The sequence below is a fragment of the Cryptomeria japonica genome, chromosome 10 (assembly GCF_030272615.1).
Source record: "Cryptomeria japonica chromosome 10, Sugi_1.0, whole genome shotgun sequence".
NCBI lineage: Eukaryota > Viridiplantae > Streptophyta > Pinopsida > Cupressales > Cupressaceae > Cryptomeria > Cryptomeria japonica.
In genome coordinates this window covers 821,206,832-821,225,786 of record NC_081414.1, presented here as the reverse complement: position 1 = coordinate 821,225,786, position 18,955 = coordinate 821,206,832, and positions in this window count along the sequence as shown.

Sequence of the window (18,955 nt, the reverse complement as noted above, 5' to 3'; positions counted from 1 at the left end):
TATATGATGATGCCCCCTCAAGAGATCATTTGTGCCTTAAGGGCATGAAGGATCTCTTGAAAGAAGAATAATGTTATATGAAAGATAGAATAGTGAATAGATTGATGACATGCGTGGGTTTGATTGGATTGATAAGATTGATCAGATTGATTGGATTGATAGAATTGATAAGATTGAGATCAAGTCTTATTTTAGGAATGACACCTCCTGTATAAGACAAAGATGATCAAAATGTCTGGTTTTGGGAACGATATATCCTGTATAAGACATGATCAAAATGTCTGGTTTCAGGAAAGATACACCTTGTATAAGACATGATAAATGACAATTGGATAAATGATGAAGATATGAAGTTGAAGAAATATTCCATGATGATGCGATAGATATGCATGTGATGGATGTAATGATGAAATATGATGATGCAACTAAATTCAATGATATGCCACTAAATGCAATGAGTAAAATGATATGCTACTAAATGCAATCTAATATGCACATTAACATGATAATGCAGCTAATGCTTGATATGATATACAATAATAATGTAGCTAATGCAAGATTAAAATGCATTCTTGTTCCCAATTGTTGCCATCTGTTTAGATCAAATTACTAATGCTTCCTTTGTTTTCATCATTGGGCCTTGATATGTTGAAAGTTGATACAAGCATCATGGTATAATTAAACCATAATGGCCTGAGTATAACTTACATGGATTCTAATATTGCAAGATAGCACAAGTTTTGAGGTATAATTGAACCAAGACAACCTGAGCGTTTCTTGCTTAAACAAACAAGATCAAACAAGAGTTAACCTTAGGCCAATGCAAATCTAAAATGTCCTCAATGATATGCCACCTAATTACTTCGTAGGACAAAGTTTGCATGCTAAAAGGCTACACTCACATATAGCAGACAAAGAAAACATCACATTCCTTCCTTGATTCTCTAGTCATGATACATCCTACAAGTGCTCAGGAGATATGATAAGAAAAAGATCAAAACCACAAGTAAACATGCATGCTATTTAACAAGTATTTTTATAACATAAAACATCTTGCAAGTATGATATTTATTTAGTTGTAATCAGTTCAAAGAGCCTTGATGTTTTTCCTCTCATGTTTTCTCTCTTACATTGATATGTTCCTCATTGATTGCCACGATCCTTGTTTTTTTCTTAATGCACATTTGATCAAATGCTAAAACTCAAAGGGAAGATGCCCCTAGCAAGGTCAAGATTTTGTCCCCACTTTAGATACTACTCGATATGGATATGGACACCTGATCACCAAGCCATGGTAGGATATGATGCGGATAACTGTTTAGATAAGCAAGGACAATGACTGCACTAAGTATGTTTGGTATAGGTGTTGCGTGACAAAGTGTTCTTTGATGGCCATTGGCCTAGATCAGATGGTGCCAAGATATGTACAAGCACTTATAGATGGAGGAGCTTCTTATCACAAGTAGTGCCTGTTGCCAGGTTTTCACCACTTGGTTTTATTGCACTTTTTTATTTGATTTTTCTATTTTTTTTGCTTTTTTTAATTGTTTTATTTTTTTTGTGTCACAAGGCGCATGTTTGCCAATTTTTCACCATAGTGACGATTTTGATAGCTTTTTATTTTTTATTTTTTTTTGCTTTCTTTTTCGCTTGATCCGTACATTGGATGAATCAGGTGTATAATTTTTTCAGATGAATGCTATTGGTAGGCTCGTCGAGTACGTCCCCTTCTGATATTGATAGTTGATAGGCCCCTGATCCATAGGTAGCTATGATAACAAATGGTCCCAACTATTTGGGCTCAAACTTCTCCTTCTTCTCTTAGTCTTATTGATCGTGGGGATTCTCCTTTAGGACAAGATCACCAACTTTAAAGGCCCTCGGAATGATCTTATAGTTGTAGCTTCTACACATTCTTTGTCGATATGCCTTGAGATGATTATACACACATTGTTGTATCTCATCAAGAAGCTCTAGTTCCTGCAACCTGTTCACCCAATATTCCTCATCTGGGATGAGGACTTTCAAAGATACTTAGAGAGATGGGATTTCTACCTCAAGAGGTAGAATTGATTTTGAACCATACACCAATGGATATGGTATAGCCCCTATAGGTGTTCAAATATTAGTCTTGTATGCCCAAAGTGCTGGATTAAGTTTCACATGCCAATCTTTTCTAGCATCATTTACTATTTTCTTGAGGATTTTTCAAGATTGTTTTGTTTGATGCTTCTTCTTGGCCATTCCCTTGAGGATAGTATGGTGTGGAAAAGCGATGTTGGATATTGAATCGCTCACATAGCTCTTGTACATCCTAATTCTTGAAAGTATGTCCATTATCTGTGATGATGGAACTAGGGATGGCATATCTACAAATGAGATAGTTGAGGATGAATGATGCAATCTTCTTTCCAGTCACGATGGTCATTGGGACTGCTTTGATCCACTTGGTGAAGTACTCGGTGGCTATGATGATGAACTTGTGTCCATTTGATTAGGAAGGATGAATCTTTCCCACTAAATCATCCCCATTGATAGAAAGGCCAAGATGTGGTGAATGGTTGCACCTCCTGTGCTGGCGCATGTATGAGGTTACCATGAATTTGGCACTTAGGATATTTCCTATCAAATTGATAGGACTCTCTTTTCATTTTTGACCAATAATATCCCATTCTTAGAAGTTTCTTGGCAAGAGTAGGATGACTTGAATGTGTACCACAAATACCTTCGTGAAGCTCATGTAAGGCGGAGTCAGATTCAATACGATAAAGGCATCAAAGAAGAGTACCATCTAGAGCTTGGTAATAAAGTGTGCCAGCGGTTAAGGTATAGTGGGAAGCTTGTCGGGTAAAGCTTTTTTTTTTTTGTTTTGAGATAGGTCGAGTGGGAGGGTATTATTTTTGAGTCATAGATATTCCTGTATAGAGGGGAATCAGAACCGGTTAGGGCACATATGACTTGGGAGGCTGAATTGTCATAGGTTGGGGAAAATAATTGCTCCACCAGGAATTCATAGCAATTTTGTTTATCTAGAATTTATAGAAGCGAGGCGATAGTGGCCATTGCATCTGCAACCCTATTGTCTAGCCTTAGAATCTGCTCAAAGGTGATGTGCACAAGGTACTTTTTTAAATCATCCACCATGTGTTTATAGGGTATTGGCTTATCATCCTTTGTCTGATAGTCATCATTGATGTGATTGATGATGAATTGAGAGTCTCCATAGACTTTCAATTCTCTTATTATCCATTCTAAGACTACTTTGATTCCTGTTAATAAAGCTTCGTACTCAAAAATGTTATTGGTGCATGGAAACATTAATTTGTAGGATCTTGGAATTGTAGGTCCTTTTGGAGTGACAAATAGGATGCCGACACCTGATCCATTTTGTGTATAGGATCCTTAAAAGTATAGGGTCCATTGCTTAGGTATGACAGTGAGTACATCCATATCCATAAATTCCACCTGTAGTGGGTGTTGGTCTGGTAGTGGTGCTTCTGCCAATTGATCGACAATTTCTTGTCCTTTGATAGCCTATTGTTTTGTATATTGAATGTTGAACTCACTGAGGATCATGACCCATTTAGCTAATCATCCCGTCAGAGCAACTTTGCTAAGTAGATACTTGAGAGGATCGATTTTTGCTACTAGCTTGATAGTGTGGGCTAGCATATAGTGGTGGAACTTTTGAGAGGAAAACACCACTACTAAGAAATCCTTTTCAATGAATGTATAATTGAGTTCATATCTGTTCAAAGTCCTGCTGATGTACTAGATAGCCCTTTCTTTGCCTGCTGGATCTTCTTGTGCTAGCAGTGCCCCCAATGATACTTTTGTTGATGATATATAGAGGATGAGTGGCTTTCCTGCTATTGGTGGCACCAAAACTGGTGGATTCATCAGGTATTGTTTGAGCTGGTGGAATAATTCTGCACATTTGTCTTCCCATTTGAAAAGCAAATTTTTATGTAGTAGATTTGTGAATACGAGACATTGGTCAACTAATTGAGAAATAAATCGTATGATGGATTGTAGCCGACCTTGCAGAGATTTGAGTTGTCTAATGTTCTTAGGAGGTGGCATCTCCATGATAGCCTATACCTTTGTTGGATCCACCTCAAATCCTTTTTCTGATAGTATGTAACCCAACAGTTTGTCAGATGTGACCCCAAAAACACACTTCTTAGGGTTTAATCTAACTTTGAATTGTTCTAGTCTTTGAAAGATCTTATCCAAGATGTCTAAGTGTTCAACTCTTGTGAATGATTTAGCTAGCAAATCATTTACATAATCCTCCCTGAAAATATACATCATGTCATGGAAGATGGTTGTCATGGCTCTTTGATAAGTTGCACTAGCATTTTTCAAGCCACAAGGCATGATGTTCCAGCAATATGTTCCCCATGGGCATTTGAATGTAGTTTTATCTTGATCCTCTGGAGTTGTCTTGATCTAGTTATAGCCCGAAAAACCATCCATGAGAGATAGCATTGTGTGCCCTCTCGTTAGATCAATAATGATGTGATGTCAATGCTTGGCAAAGGAAAGTCATCCTTCAGACATGCCTTATTGAGGTCTCTGAAGTCTGTACATATCCGTATGCTTTTATCTGGTTTGGAAACTGGTACAATGTTTGAGATCCATTCGGCATAGTCTATAGGTCGAATGAATCTGACATCTAATAACTTATTTATTTATGATTTGACTAATAATGCCACATATGGATTTATCTTTCTTAAATTTTTTTTGACAGGTTTAGCTCTAGGAGTGATGGACAAGTGATGCATGATTAGATTCAGATCTACTCCTGGCATGTCAGCATAAGACCAAGCAAAATTGATTTGCTTCTCCTTAAAGAATTTGACAAAATCTGGTTGTTCTTTTTCTATGAGTGATTCTGCTAGATGTATGGTTTTGACCGCTTCTTCAGTGCCGATATTTATTGATTGAGTTGGCTCAATCAAGATTGGTGACCTCTCTTGGTAATATTCAGAAAGAGTGTCGAGTCTCCCATATTTAGGTTCCTCAAAAAGGTTTTCACCTTGAGATACGTCCTTCATTTTAACTTTTTGGTTTTTGCGATCTAATACTACCATTAAATGGTTTTTACCATTAGATCCATTTTGTATTTCATTTTTATGATTGAGAGAATTGGCACTCCTCTGATTCTAGATATCGTTATGTGGTTCATTGGTCGAACATGTTTCCAAATTGACTGAGCACATGTATTGGACAATTGATTCATCATTCAGGAATATTGGTATATCATGATATTCGGGTTCTTCCTAGCCTATGAGATCAGGATATATGTGTTAGAATAACCATTTGACAACTCAGAGGGGGGTGAATCAATTGTCAATAGATTATATTAATCAAACCACTTTATAACCTTAAATCGGAGCACACAAACATTAAATACCAGAATAGCGAAAACAGATACTGGTAGCAATAAAACTTAAGAATGAAATAGAGAATTAACACAAAGCAACCATACCACATAACACTATGATTTATATGTGGAAAACCTGGTAAAGGGAAAAACCACGGTGGGAAGCCTACCCACAGTTAGATGATACTTCTGCAAAAAGTATGTGATACAATAAGGGGCCTGCACATGCAAGAAGGCACACTGCCTAGAGTGTACTGCTCATTACAAAGGTGTCTCACTGACCACAGAGAGGTTATAACCACCTCAATATAATTGGACAACAATCTAGAAGAGTGAACTGCCAATGATAGCATCTACCATGCCTAATTACAGTCCCGGTTAAGCTCAATATCGGAGGCCTTTGACCTCTTACATAAACCCAATTCGATCACCTATGATCGACCAAATCTCCTTCGCATATGATATTTCATTCCATGACCATTACCACCATGATCTACAATGATATATTACATCATCAATTTATACAAACCCTAAGGACTAAACTAATTAGGTCGGCCACCTAAAAGATATTACAATAAGATCATTACATATATCCACATTACAATTGTTGAACACAGAGTACCACTGAGAGGGGGGTGAATTAGTGGTTCCTAAATTTAAATCTTTACCAATCTAATTTCAAACAATCAACTATTTACTTAACCACTAAACAGTCATACCGGTAATGCAACAGAGAAAAGCAAAGAGATCATTCACACTCAAGAGATTCACAACACCAGATTTATGAGGAAAACCCAATATGGGAAAAACCTCGGTGAGAAGAGATGCTAGAGACTACTGCTCTAATCCAGCCTCACAGGTAAACTACCAACTTACAAAGATTTTGGGCACCAACCTAAGGAGCACCAACCCCTTCACCTTTAGGGCACCAACCCAATGAGCACCAACCCTTGCACCTAGCTCCAACTAGGTGATGTATATTGAAATACTATTTGAATATAATTAAGGCTTCTTGTTGCAAATGAATTCTGCAACTCTTGAATCAAATAACTCTCTGTTACCTTTCTCTCCCTTTCACACATAGTCTCTCAACACATTGTATCACACTAGGATGCTGCCTACTCTACCTCACCTTGCCGATTAGATTCAACTGTCTGACTATGATACTGCCAGTAGAATCCTCTCATCGATTTTCTTGCTTTCTCTCACTGCAACTTGCTCAGATTTCCTTCAAAAAAATTTCTCCTCACTCACTCTCCCCTCTCTTCTCTTCTCAATCTTCATAGCATCAACAACATTTTTGTTCGGAGCTCACATCTCTTATCAGGTGATTTCCTGCCAAAAAACAATTCAAAATTTTGATGGTTAGGGTTTCCTCACCATCTACGAGGCAAACCAAATCCAATCAGATCTTGCATGATCTGATCACCTTTATGTCCATCTATTCATCTCCACCATTTCTGTGCCTTCTAAAACACATTTTCCAGATAAGGAAAACACGATCCATTAAATAGACCTACATCTATCAAATGGCTATTAATACCATTGTTGTTTCCTTCTTGAGGTATTCTTTCAATCCGATCTTCTTGCTTCGATCCAGGTGCCAAATGCTCCCTGATTTTCCTCTATCATTTCTTCTTCCTCAAGCCGCAATTAGTTTGATGCAATCCTATGATTTGTGGCTCCTTCATTAATGGCGATTATCTATTTCATCAACCCTATTGATGAGGCTTCATCAACCACAACACACTTACCACCTCAGCTCCATATGACATCATACCAATCAAGACACAGCCTACCAACACGCAGTTGGTTTGACAAACACGTATTGATAAGACCCTTGGCCAATAGAGTGTTCTCCTTCTGTTAATCGGTAGAGAATCCGATACCGGTTGCACATCTTCACCTCTGGTGTTGTGAGATGACTTTTAACATTCTACCTCTTCAGCATAAGCAAGTAGCCATCCTTCAGACTAGGTTGTACTTTTATCCTTTATGCTCAATCTCCATTGGTTGACATCAATGAGAACCTAGTGCCAAAATGCCAACAAGCTCCCCCTTTGGCATTGATGTCAACTTCTCATAGTCCACTCCATACACGTACACTTCTCCCCCTTTGACATAATGACAAAGGGTACTTGCACACTCCCCCTTTGACGCATACCAAACTCCCCCTGAGTCATATAAAATCTTCCTAGGAAGAAGACATAACTCCCAGCTTGTGTCAGAGGTATTCAAATATTATTACCGGTAGCGGTTTGGTGAAAATGCCTACTACTTATTCACTAGTAGAAACATAGTCCATCCTTACCTTTTATCCTTCAACCTTCTCTCGGAGAAAGTGATATTTGATAGCAATATTTTTTGTTTTGGAATGCATGAGTGGATTCTTTTCTATGTTGATTGCACTCAAATTGTCACATAGGATGAGAATAGGTTCAATGATGTCCACCTGCATATCTTTGAGAGTCTGCTTCATCCAAAGCACCTGAGAGCAGCATGTAGCAACAACAATCTACTCAGCTTCAACAATAGATAAGGAGACTGAGTCCTTCTTTTTGCTATGCCAAGAGACCAACCGGTCACCTAGAAAGAATGCACCACTGCTTGTGCTCTTTCTATCATCAATGCATCCTACCCAATCGACATCAATGTATGCTTCCAAGATAAAATCTCCCTATTTAGGATACCACAAACCATAGCTGAGCGTTCCTTGTAGGTACCTAAAAATTCTGCTAACATCATTCATGTGTGACTGCTTTGGTGCAGCTTGGAATCTGGCTACCATGCATACTTCCTGAACTATATCCGGTCTTCAAGCAGTTAGATACAATAGATTTCCTATCATAGATCTGTATAGAGTCTGATCCACTACCGGTGATTCATCATTCTTACTCAAGTTGTTTTTGGTCACCATCACAGTACTTACCGGTTTGCAATCTTCCAGTTGGAATTTCTTCAACATCTCCTTTGCATACTTGACCTGCGAGATAAAGATTCCTTTATCTTTCTATAGTATTTTCAAGCCAAGGAAGTAAGTTAATTAACCAAGCATTGACATCTCAAATTTTGACTACATTTGATCAACAAACTCTTTGCAGAGAGTATCCTTGTTGATGCCAAAGATGATGTCATCTACATACGCTACAACAATAATAATCTAATTCCCATCTTTCTATATGTACAAATTGCTGTCAACACTTCCCTTTTTGAATCCTTGCTCCTTCAGATACTGATCTAATCTTGGGTCCCATGCTCTAGGAGCTTGCTTCAAACCATACATAGCCTTTTTTAACCGACACACAAATATCTCATCATCATGCACCAGAAATCCTTCCGGTTGCTCCATGCATACTTCTTCTAAATTTCAATTAAGAAAAGAAGATTTTACATCCATTCGGTATACTTTATAGCCCTTGTAGGTAGAGTAAGCTAGAAACATCCTAATTGCTTCTAGTCTAGTGACTAGTGCAAATGTTTCTTCAAAGTCAATCCCCTCTACTTGAGAATATCCTTTGCACACTAGTATAGCTTTATGCCTTACAATCTTACATTCTTCATTCATTTTGTTCCGGTAGACCCACTTTCTACCAATGATATTCTTGTCTTCTGGTCTAGGAACTAACTCCCAAGTCTTATTATTCTCAATCTGGTGGAGTTCTTCTTCCATGACATCCATCCATTCTTTTCCCTTGCTAGCCTCAATGAAAGTTTTGGGTTCAACTTCAGTCATGAGGAATAGGTTGACTTGTTCATCATTCTGGGAAAGTCTTCTTCTAGTCTACACATCATCATTCTTATTCCCTAGAATTTTCTCTTCTGGGTGATTTAACTGTACATACTGGTTGGGAACCTTCTGGGATGCTACCTCTAGTTTAGTTTCTATCTGAGCTTCATAATATTCATCATCAAAGTCATCATACCGGTTAACCTATGGTTGAGATTCTCTATGCATATCTTCATCAACTCTTACATGCACACTTTCAACAACTCTTCTTAGTCTTTTATTGTAGCATATGTAGGCTTTGCTGTTAGATGAGTAACCAAGGAATATCCCTTCATCACTCCTAGAGTCAAAAATTCCCAAACCATCCATATCTTTCTTAATGAAGCACTTGCTTCCAAATACATTGAAATATTTGACTGATGGCTTCCGGTCATACCATAGCTCATAAGGTGTCATCTTGTTGTTTGTTCTTAATTGAACCCAATTCAAAGTGTATGCAGCATTATGCACAACTTCTTTCCAATAAGTATTAGGCAGACTGGCCTCATTCAACATGGTTCTGGCCATCTCTTTGACTATCTTGTTCTTCCTTTCTACTACTCCATTTTGCTGTGGTGTTCTAGGAGCAGAGTATTGCCTTCTAATTCCATGTTTTTCACAATAATCTTCGAATTCATTTAATGTGAACTCTCCACCCCTGTCTGATCTTAGGCATTTTAATTTATACCCACTTTCCTTTTCTACCATCTTCCAAAAGATCTTAAATCTTTCAAATGATTGTGATTTATCTTGCAGAAAGGTGACCCATGTCATCCTTGAGTAGTCATCAATGAAGAACATGAAGTATCTTTCACCGGAAAGTGCTCTTGTTCTAGTTGGACCACACAGATCTGTATTCACAATTTCAAGTGTCTTGGAGGTGTTGTGCTCCTTTGTCCTGAAACTCACTTTTGTTTGCTTACCTTTTACACATTCATCACACAATGTGTTTATCGGTTTGATGATGAGTGAAATATTCCTCACACACTCCTTTTTGCTTATTGCAACTAAATTATCAAAATTTATGTGGCCTAATCTTCTGTGCCACAACCAACTTTCATCTACTTGTCCTAACATACATTGGGACTCATAGCATTCCTTCAGATTATAGACATTTCCACCAGTTCTCTTTCATTTAGCCACAACTTTACTGGTACTGTCTTTCTTTATCTGGCAACTAGTTGAGTCAAAGGTGAATTTGTAACCTTTGTCACACATCTGAGTCACACTCAGCAGATTAGGTTTGAGGCCTTCCACATAGTATACATCATGTGCCTTTAGTTTTCCATCAATTCTTAGTGTTCCTTTTCTCTTTATTTTGATGGAGGAATTGTCTCCAAACCTTACCGATCCACCATTCCAATCTTCAAGTTTAATGAATTTCCTTTTGTCACCAGTCATATGGTTTGAACAACCACTATCTACCGCCCATAGATTTTTTCTTTCAGCATGCAAGGCAGTCTGCACTAGGAGACTCAATTCTACCTTTTCCTTTTCTTTCTCAGCCCAAACTGATTTGATTTCCTTCTTCTTGTCAGCTGCTATATTCAGCTCATGTTCAGTTACTAGTTCATGATATAGGTTTTTCTTCATTTTCTTGATCTTCTTATTTTTGCATAACTTTTCTATGTGTCCAAACTCTTGACAATTATAGCATTTTATATTTTCATTAAAGGGAACATCCTTAAAATTATTGTAGGGTACCGATTTGTTCTTCCTACTATCAAAACTCTTATGTCCATATCCATTGCACTGATAGCAGACAATATCCATAGCCTAGAGTGCATTAAATGAATTTCTACTTTCATAATTCATAGAAGGCTTATTGTTTAACCTACAGTCAGTTATTTTGTGCCCAAACTTATTACATTGGTAACAATAACCATGAAAATATGATACATATCGGTTGGGCTATCTTGGTCCTAAATGGAACTGCCTCATTGGGTGTCTTCCATTCATGTTGTTGAATCTGGTGAATCCTTCTTAGTCAATTCTAAGTATTCCTCCTTGGGTTTGCATATTTATGCATGAAATATGGCCTCTGGTTCATTTCTGCATACCAGTTTGGATGCTGATTTCCAATAGCATTTGCATATGTCTTTTTGCCAGTATCCTTGCCTATAGTGAATGTCTTCTTTTCTTCACCTTCAATTGAAGAGGTGAACATTATCTCTTTGTCAGATTTACATTTGTGGGTTGAACCTTGACCAACTTCAAAGCCTAAACCTCTGGTGTCTTTGGATTGCTTTTGTTTGCTCAACATCTTATCCAAGGCCTCAATGCTGCCTTCATACTTACTTCTTGTTTTTATTTCTTCCTTGCTTTCTTCAAGCTCCTTTCTGAGCTTTATTATTTCTGCTTCTAGCTCTTGATGCTCCTTTTCTTTCTTTATCAGATCAAGGGTTGTAGCTTTACCAATCCTCTTAGTTTCTTTCAGCTACAGTTTTAAGTCAGATATGATTTGACCTGATTTTTCCAGAGACTGCTTCAAGAGATCTTGTTCATCTACTACAACAAGCTTAACCCTCTTGAGTTCCCTTCTTGTTTTACACAATTCTTCAAGTGCACTGATAAGTTCACTTTCCAAATCCACTTCAACCTCAATATCCTCTTCTTCCTCATCTTCATCAGTAGGTCTATCAAGTGCCATGAAGAGATTTACTTTTCTTTCATTCTCATGGTCATCATCTTCTAATGGATCAGCATCATCTGTTGTGTCATCCTCAATGGTATATAGGCTATTTTTGTTCTGGTAGCCTCTTCTTCCCTCTCAGTAGTCATTCCTATCTCTGTCTTTGCCGGCAGATCTTCTGAACTCTCTTGACTCATCTCCACCAACTTCTTTGTGAGGACAACTTGCAGCGAAGTGTCCTACTTTCCCACAGTTGAAGCATTTAAGTGGTGGCTTTCCCTTGTATCGGTCAGATCCTCTTTTGAGCTTCCTGACAAAGTTTGCTACTTAAGCATCAAAGTCTTCACTGGATTCTTTATGAGTAATAGCTTCTTTTCCCTTTTTGATGATGTTGAATGCTGCCTCTTGTAATACCCTAAAAATGGTCATCTAAACCATGAGCCCCTAATCTCGACAACATCACCAAGGTCCTAACCAAAGACAATTAAATAAATCTTGAGCACACAATTAATTCTTTAATCATCAAATGTCACATGGCAAAATTAATAAACCAATATTAATTAAATATTTATTTAATTAATTGATCATTCCAAGTAAATCATTTTAAACAATTATCTTATTTATTTTAATTAAATATCTTTTGCATATTTAATTAAATAAATCAGTTTGCCATTAAATCATCAAAAAGAGGAATTAATTTAATTAAATAAATCAATTTGCCACAAATCTTCAAAAAAGGAAACAAATCAAGAAAGAGGAATTGGAAATTATGAGCACAAATCTTCAAAAAAGGAAATAAATCAAAAAAGAAATTAATTGACAAAAAAGAATTAAAATTTGAGAAAAGAAATCAATTGGAGATAATATTGAAAAAAACAAATTAAAAATTGATAAATAATCTCAAAGAAAGCAATTAAAACAATTAAATATTAAAATTGAATGAAATAGAGAATAAATTAGTTTTTTCTTGATTTTATCTTAATTTTAGTTCAATTTCCTTTAAAATTGAGAAAAGCATCCAATCACATCAATTCACCTGCATTGTGCCTCCTCTTGGAAAATCTTGACCGCTCATCATCATTTGATCTCAGCCATTGGTTTCTTTTTGAATTTTCTATAAATTCAGGCTCTCATCTCTCATTCAAAAAAATCCTGGAGAATATATTGTTATTATACTATTTTTGCTGTAGGTTCATTGAGAATTTGCATTGAGATATTGCATATTAGTTACTTCATATTGCTTAAATCATTTAGCTTAAATATTCATATATTGCTTAAATTATTTTAGATTAATCTTGCATATCTAGCTTAAATCTTGCATCCATTTAGATCATATTCATGCTCATATAGATTTAAAAATCCTTCGTTTAGGTGTTGTCTAGTCACTGGATAGCTAAGCAATCTGAGAGCAATCTAAACTCGCATCTACTAGAAGGCAATGGGTCAATTTGTTATGGTTTTATTATTCATTGATTATTGATTTACTAACCATGCATCTAATGACTTAATTGAAGTGTTGTGTATTTTAGATATAGATACAGTTCCACTTTTCACACACACACACCTCTTTCCTTGTGGAAGTCTCACCGGTTGTTCTCATCTCATAGGCTATCAGGGAGCCAAATAGTTCATCCATTGTAAAAGTCTTCATGTCCTTGGCTTCTTCTATGGATGACACCTTTGTATCATATTTGGGAGTGAGAGATCTAAGTATCTTTTTGACAAGAATCTCATTTGCGATCTCTTCTCCAAGTCCTCTAATAGTATTCACAGTTTCATCAAATCTATGAAGATAGTCTGCAATCTTTTCAGCATCTTTCATCTTGATGCTTTCAAGTTGGCTCCTGAGCGTTTGTAGCTTGGCTTCCTTGACCTTTGCATCTCCCTCAAACAACCTTTGCAATTTGTCCCATGTCTCCTTTGCTGAAACATAGTGCATGACTTTGACATATTCATTATTGGATAGTCCACTCAAGATGGCATGTTTTGCCTTTGCATTATTCTCATACTCCCTTTTTGCATCTGGATCAGTGGGAGGAGTATTGGAAATGACATACCCATTCCTGATCGACATCCACACATCCAATCTAAGAGATGAAATATAGGTCTCCATTCTTCTACTCCAAAAGGCATAGTTGGATCCATCAAACATGGGGGCTTTTGAGGAAGCAGACTCACTTCTTGCCATTGTGCTCAAAGTCCAGATTCTACCCATGGTTTAAAGATAAATGGGAACTTGACTTTGATACAAATTGTTGAACACAAAGTACCACTGAGAGGGGGGTGAATTAGTGGTTCCTAACTTTAAATCTTTACCAATCTAATTTCAAACAATCAACTATTTACTTAACCACTAAACAGTCATACCGGTAATGTAAGAGAGAAAAACAAAGAGATCATTCACACTCAAGACATTCACAACACCAGATTTACGAGGAAAACCCAATATAGGAAAAACCTCAGTGAGAAGAGCTGCTGGAGACTACTGCTCCAATCCAACCTCATAGGTAAACTACCAACTTACAAATATTTTTGGCACCAACCCAAGGAGCACCAACCCCTACACTTTTAGGGCACCAATCCAAAGAGCACAAACCCTTGCACCTAGCTTCAACTAGGTAATGTATATTGAAATACTATTCGAATACAATTAAGGATTCTTGTTGCAAATGAATTCTACAACTCTTGAATCAAATAACTCCATGTTATCTTTCTCTCCCTTTCACACAGTCTCTCAACACACTATATCACACTAGGATGCTACCTGCTCTACCTCACCTTTCTGGTTAGATTCAACTGTCTGACTATGATACTGCCATTAGAATCCTCTCACCAGTTTTCTTGCTTTCTCTCACTACATCTTGCTCAGATTTCCTTCAAAAGTTTTTCTCCTCACTCACTCTCTACTCTCTTCTCTTCTCAATCTTCATAGCATCAACTACATTTTTGTCCGTATCCCACATCTCTTATCAGGTGATTTCCTGCAAAAAAGCAATTCAAAATTTTGATGGTTAGGGTTTCCTCACCATCTACGAGGCAAAACAAATCCAATCAGATCCTGCACGATCTGATAACCTTTATGTCCATCTGTTCATCTCCGCCATTTCCACTCCTTCTAAAACACATTTTCTAGATAAGGAAAACATGATCCATTATATAGACCTACATCTGTTAAATAGCTATTAATACCTCCATTATTTCTTCCTCAAGGTATTATTTCAATCTGATATTCTTGCTTCAATCCAGGTGCCAATTGCTCCCTGATCTTCCTCTGTCATTCCTTCTTCCTCGAGCCGCAATCAGTCTGATGCAATCCCATGATTTGTGGTTCCTTCATTAATGGCGATTATTTGTTTCATCAACCTTGTTGATGAGGCTTCATCAACCACAACACACTTGCCACCTCAGCTCCATATGACATCATACCAATCAAGACATGGCCTACCAACATGCAGTTGGTTCAACAAACACATATCGATAAGACCCTTGGCTAGTAGAGTGTTCTCCTTCTGTTAACCTATAGAGCATCCGGTACCGGTTGCACATCTTCACCTCCGGTGGTGTGAGATGACATTTAACATTCTGCCTCTTCATCATAAGCAAGCAACCATCCTTCAGACTGGTTTGTACTTTTATTCTTTATTCTCAATCTCCACCGTTTTCCATCAATGAGAACTTAGTGCCAAAATGCCAACAACAATGATATGCCATGTCATCTTTAGACCAAAACAACATTAGCCAATCCATAAATCATCCTAGTAACATGTAGAGAACATGTAACATGATACCGGTCCATAACCTGGATCCAAATAGATTCACCATGCCAAAGAAATGTCTTCAATCAGTCGAGGCACAAACAAAGATCACCTTTTGCATCCTGAATTCCATCTAGAAGCCGCACCAACACCACTTATGCATCCTGTGAAAGATTCTTAGTAAAAGCTCTATTGGTAAAACCTTAAAACCTTGCCAGTATAGGATTACTAGAGTGTATGATAGCATCTGATCATCAAGTCAATACCAAATGACCAAAACATACTCCAAAAACATCAAACCAAACATATTCCATTGATCCAAACATGTCGGTAGTATCCAACTGATAGTCCCTTATGTTGGTAACACTAGTTCTTCTACCAGTAACCAAAATCTATCTGTCGGTAACCAATCGTAACAGCTAGTGTTTACATCAATGACAAAACATCAATGCAACACATAATCAATTCCTTCATATTGCCAACAATCTCCCCTCGTGACATTGATGGCAACACTAGATGTGAAAAAAGAAAACATCTAAGTGCCGAGAAATGCCAAAAAATTCTCATTGAAGATATAACAATGAAAAACTGAAAAATCCCAACAACTCCCCCTGAGGAGCGCAGTCCAATCTGAAATTGATCTGAATCTCTCTCCCATATGACATATTATGACATTATTTTTCACATATAACTCTCCCCTTTTACATCAATGCCAAAGATATGACATAGATATCAAAATCCTATGAATCTTAAAGCTGACTACGCCCCCTGAGTAGTAGCACCACTACATCAATCCAGAGTAAAGGATAAAGCTGATGATGCATATCAGACTGATGCTCTGCTCCATCAATTAAGTTTTTGTCAGAGGGGTATATACCCCTAACCTGTCTCTCAAATATTCAAATGATTCCTTAGATAGCGGTTTAGTGAATATATCTACAATCTTCTCTTTAGTGTTCACATAAACCAATTTGACTTCCTTTTCTTCCACCTTTTCTTTCAGAAAGTTATATTTTATTAAAATGTTCTTAGTCTTAGAGTGAAATACTAGATTCTTAGATATGTCAATACCTACAGAGTTATCACAATAGATACTACCGGTTCAATGCAATTTACCTTGATATCCTTCAACATTTGCTTCATCCACAAGACTTGAGTGCAATTAGGTGTTGCTGCAACATATTCAGCTTCTGCAGTAGATAAAGAAATGCATGATTGTTTTTGGCTGATCCATGAAACCAATTTCTTTCCAAGAAAGAAATCTCCACCAGAAGTTCTCTTCCTATCATTAGTATCTCCTACCTAATCTGCATCTGTATATGCACATAAAGTGAAGTTATCATCTCTAGAGTACCATAAGCCATATTTTGTTGTTCCTTGCAAATACCGAAATATCCTCTTTACTGCACATTCATGATTTTCTTTAGGATTACTTTGATATCTTGAAACAATATTTATTGCATTCATAATATCCAGTCTAGTTAGAGTTAGATATAACAAGCCACCAATCATAGACTTATACCTTGTCAAATTTACCGGTGCAGATGTGTCTTTGATAGATAATTTCTCACTTGTCGCCATAGGAGTACTTACTGGTTTGGAATTATCCATACCAAACTTCTTCATTAATTCCCTTAGATACTTAGTTTGACAGATAAAAATGGCTTTGTCAGTTTGAGTAATCTACAAACGTAAGAAAAATCTCATCTCACCAATCATAGACATTTCAAATTCATTCTTCATATTATTAGAGAATTCCATACATAATTTATCTTCACCTCCAAAAATGATATCATCAACAAATACTTCAATAATCAGAATATCATCATTAGTGATCTTGTAATATAAAAAACTGTCAGCACTGCCTTTGGTAAAACCAAGCTTCAAAAGATATTTATCCAACCTTGCATACCAAGCTCTAGGAGCTTGTTTCAATCCATATAATGCTTTCCTTAACCTACAAACCATATCTTTGTCATTTCTCAGTAAAAATACATCAGGATACTCAATGTATACTTCTCAAGTTCACCATTCAAAAATGCACATTTAACATGCATTTGATAGATCTTATAGTTCTTGTATGCTGCATAGGCAGGAAATAGTTTAACAACTTCAATTCTAGCTACTGGTGCAAATGTCTCACCATAATCAATTCCTTCCATTTGACAATATCCTTTACAAACTCATCTAGCCTTGTTTCTTACAACATGACCATCCTCATTTAGTTTACTTCTAAAAACCAATTTAGTTCCAATAACATTCTTATTTTTAGGCCAGGGAACTAAAATGCAAGTCTTATTCTTCTCTATCTGATCTAATTCATCTTCCATAGCCTTTAACCAATATTTATCTTTACAAGATTCAATAACAAATGTCGGTTAAATTTGAGAAATAAGACATACCTCTTCATTTGTCAGTCTTCATCTTGTCATAACTCCCTTGTTCCTGTCTCCAATGATTTGATCTTCAGAATGATTTAATCTTACATACCTTGGTGTCTGCTGAACTTCAGGTTCTCTATTGTGATCATTAGTCACAATTGAATTTTCTGATTGTACTGGTGTAACTTTCTCAGTGTCTTGTACTAGTTGAGGCATTGCCAGATCAGTTATGATCACTTCCACTTTCCGTTCTCTATCATATGATATAGATTGATCTCTGTATTTCTCACCCACTTTCCAATTTGCACTCTCCACAATTTTCTGCAATCTTTTGTTATAACATCTATATGCTTTGCTTTGAATTAAATATCCAAGAAATATCCCTTCATCGCATCTAGGATCAAACTTCCCAATTGAATCATCCCTTTTGATATAATATTTACTTCCAAAAATTCTAAAATATTTAAGAGTAGATGTATGTCCAAACCATAATTCATAAGGAGTTTTACCGGTTTCACCTTTGATATGAACTCTGTTGAATGTGTAGACTGTTGTACTCACTGCTTCTCTCTAGTAAATGTGGGGGAATTTGGCTTCCATCATCATGGTTCTTTTTGCATCTAGAGAAATAATACCTTTACCTTTGATCATACATGCTTTGTCATCCCCAAATCTGACTTGATCGCCATTGTATTCTTGTAGGGATAGACATTTTCTTTTATCTCTAGTCATATGATGTGAGCATCCACTATCAATTACCCATTCATCCTTATCTTCAAATTTTGTTGCCAGGGCCTTTTCTTCATTCTTGATAACCAGTTCTGGTTCATCTTCCTTTATAGCATACAACACTCATTCCTTTCCACTGTCGGATCCACTAGCAGAGTCTATTGCTGGTTCATCCTCTTAGTCATCACTTACTCCTTCCTCATCTGCTATGTAGCATAGTTTGTTTTTCTTGAATCTATATTTGTTCTGATTAGGCTTAAATGATTTCTTAACTCTTTTTTCAAATCTTGCATTCCTTTCAGG